At 46.5% G+C, this 2,817-nt stretch overlaps 1 non-coding gene across 1 annotated transcript; it reads right to left on the bottom strand.

The window, feature by feature from the left end:
* Positions 1 to 1,108: 1,108 nt before the first annotated feature.
* LOC119943084 lies at positions 1,109 to 1,246 on the bottom strand. The gene has a single exon (XR_005455566.1). It is a non-coding gene; the product is annotated as a small nucleolar RNA SNORA7 (small nucleolar RNA).
* Between the last annotated feature and the right edge of the window lie 1,571 nt (positions 1,247 to 2,817).

The raw sequence follows: 2,817 nt of genomic DNA, 5'->3' as shown, positions 1-2,817 counted from the left end.
TGAGCACTTACTACATGCAGAACACTGTACTAAGTGCTAGGGAGAGTATAATACAACAAATGGAGCAAATCTCCATTTCACAGTGAAGAAGGCTGAGGCCCAGAAAGGTCAAGTGACTTTTAGGTCAGAGGTAGCGCTGAGACTAGAACTCATGTTTCCTGTCTCCCATTCATTCATTCATTCAATTGTATTTATTGAGCGCTTACTGTGTGCAGAGCAGTGTATCGAGCACTTGGGAGAGTACAATATAACAATAAACAGACACATTCCCTGCCCATGGTGAGGTTACATAATGATTATGGTATTTGTTAAGCCCATACTATGTGTCAGGCACTGTTCTAAGCACTGGGGTAGATACAAAATAGTCGGATTGGACACAATCTCTGTACCACATAGGGCTCACAGGCTTAATGCCCATATTACAAATAGGGGAACCGAGGCCCAGAGAAGCGAAGTTACTTGCCCAAGGTCAAAAAGCAAGAAAGCCGTAGAGCTACGATAAGAACCCATGACCTTTTGACTCCAGGCCCATGCTCTATCCACTACGCCATGCTGCTTCTCATGTTTCCCCACTCCTCAAGAAACTCCAGTAGCCGCCCATCCACCTCCGCAAACAAAAAAATCCTTTCGTTCATTCATTCATTCATTCAATCAATCGTATTTATTGAGCACTTACTGTGTGCAGAGCACTGTACCATGCGCTTGGGAGAGTAGAATACAACAAAAACAGACAGGTTCCCTGACCACAATGAGCTCACAGTCCAGAGCAGTTGCCTGGGTGAGGAGCCTGCAGGAAATAGTGTTGAAGTGTCCGGAATAGCTGCTGCCTGCAGGTCCAGAGGCTAAGCAGCAATGGAATGCCTTTCATCCTCTCTCCCATCTTGTCTTGTCTCATGCTGGTGAGTCATCTCCGACCAAAAGCAACTCCATGTACCCATCTCTCTCAGAATGCCCCACCTCCACCTGCAATCATTCTGGTAGTGATCCATAGAGTTTTCTTGGTAAAAATATGGAATTTGTTTACCATTGCCTTCTTCCACACAGTAAACCTGAGTCTCCACCCTCAACTCTCTCCCCTGCCGCTGCTGCCCAGCACAGGTGAGTTTTGACTTGGAGCAAATTGCCTTCCACTCACTAGCCACTGCCCAAACTAGGAATGGAATGGGTGTGCCTCTGCTTGACTCTCCTTCCTGTAGCCGAGACTGGTAGAGCACTGGAAACTCTCCAGGTATCATCCTGAGAGGAGACTCTCCCATATACACTGGTGCTTTGTCATCACGGTTTCTATTGCCCCTCCTTCTCCTCCTCTCACTGCTCTGATGGCTTCTCCTTACTTTCATTCTCTTGGTTCCTCTTTTATCTCACCTCCTCTTACTGAGGGCATCCCTTAAGGCTGTCTTTGAGGTCCTGAACTCTTCTTGTTCTACCTTCTATCCAGGAGCACACACATTTATGCAGCCTCAGAGTGGATGACTCCCAGGTGTAGACAACACCTCTGTCCTCCCTATCCCTCAAGACCAGTACCTTGGCATTATCTTCAGGAGCTTGCAGGGTGGCTTCAGCCACCTTTGTCTTCCTGTCTGTTCCTCTCTGCCTCTATGGAGGGTGGGAGATGCCAGCTCCTCTGACACATACCTCCTTCCCCACATCAGTCCCTCCTGGTGGTGGAGATACACAAGAATTTCAGCTGCACATTTCATTTCCTTTGTATTTGGGAAGATATAAACACGTCCCAAAGACTTGAAGAGGGGAGCAGGCCTCAAACCTTCAGGCTGGTGGTCCTTAATCTGCAATGGAGGGTTCTGTGCAGTTTTAGATTTATAGAACTCCCCTCCCGATGTGCATACATGCACACACACACACACACACACACACACACACACACACATAAACACACTCACGCTCCCATCTATTCCACCTCAGGGACTCCCAGTAGCCTGTGACCATTTCCTCCACTCCGGAGAAGAGGGGATTGTCAAAGATTGCCTAAGAGGAGGCTGAGAGGGAAATTCTGCAGAGCAGAGAAGGAAAGCTGGTGAGACTTGAGCCAGCAGGAGGCTGGATTCCTTTATTTCTTCTTTGGATCCTAAGCCTCCTAAGAGATTGTTCTTCCCCTCAGCCATCATCATAATGATTAAGATCAGCTACAGTGGGCTCCTGCTGACATTCCCTAAATTAAGCCTCCAGGGAACTGGATGGAGTCTGCAAGGTATTGTCTGTATGAGTCCTAATTTATGGATTTCCCTGCCTGCTGTGTTCTGGATTTCCCTGCCTGCCGTGTTCTGACAAAACCCCAATCTGACTACCTACAGGGTTCTATGCAAGGTTATTTTTTAGCTTGGTACATGTTCAGGATGATTTTTTTTTAACATACATTTGTGTTTCTGGCTTCCTTAATTATTACCAAGTTAAGTTAGCTCTGTCTTGGTAGTTTGTCTTTTTTGTTTGCACTCTGAGATGATCCCACAAAGGACAGTTTAACCAGTGAAATAAATAAATGAGTCAGTCATGACAAGGAAAACTTATGCTAATATATCTGTGGTCTTGTAGACATCATGGAGGACCTGAAAAAAATTAGGCTTCTGGTCCGGAAGGATTATAATACCTTGGGCTCTTCCTTTCTCTTCAGTTCTCATAGGAATGTGTGTTGGGAGGGGTGTTAGGGAGAGAGTAGGTGGGCAAAGGGGAGATGGGAGTTGTTATTTGCTGCAGAAAGAGTAGTAGTATGTTGAAGGGTGAAATGGGAGGGAGGGAGGGGGTGTAACCAGGGGACAGTTGGACAAAGCTAAGGAACATTTGGGAACCTGAATATGGTCT

The sequence above is a fragment of the Tachyglossus aculeatus genome, chromosome 21 (genome assembly GCF_015852505.1).
Source record: "Tachyglossus aculeatus isolate mTacAcu1 chromosome 21, mTacAcu1.pri, whole genome shotgun sequence".
NCBI lineage: Eukaryota > Metazoa > Chordata > Mammalia > Monotremata > Tachyglossidae > Tachyglossus > Tachyglossus aculeatus.
This window is presented reverse-complemented; position numbering and strand designations above follow the sequence as displayed.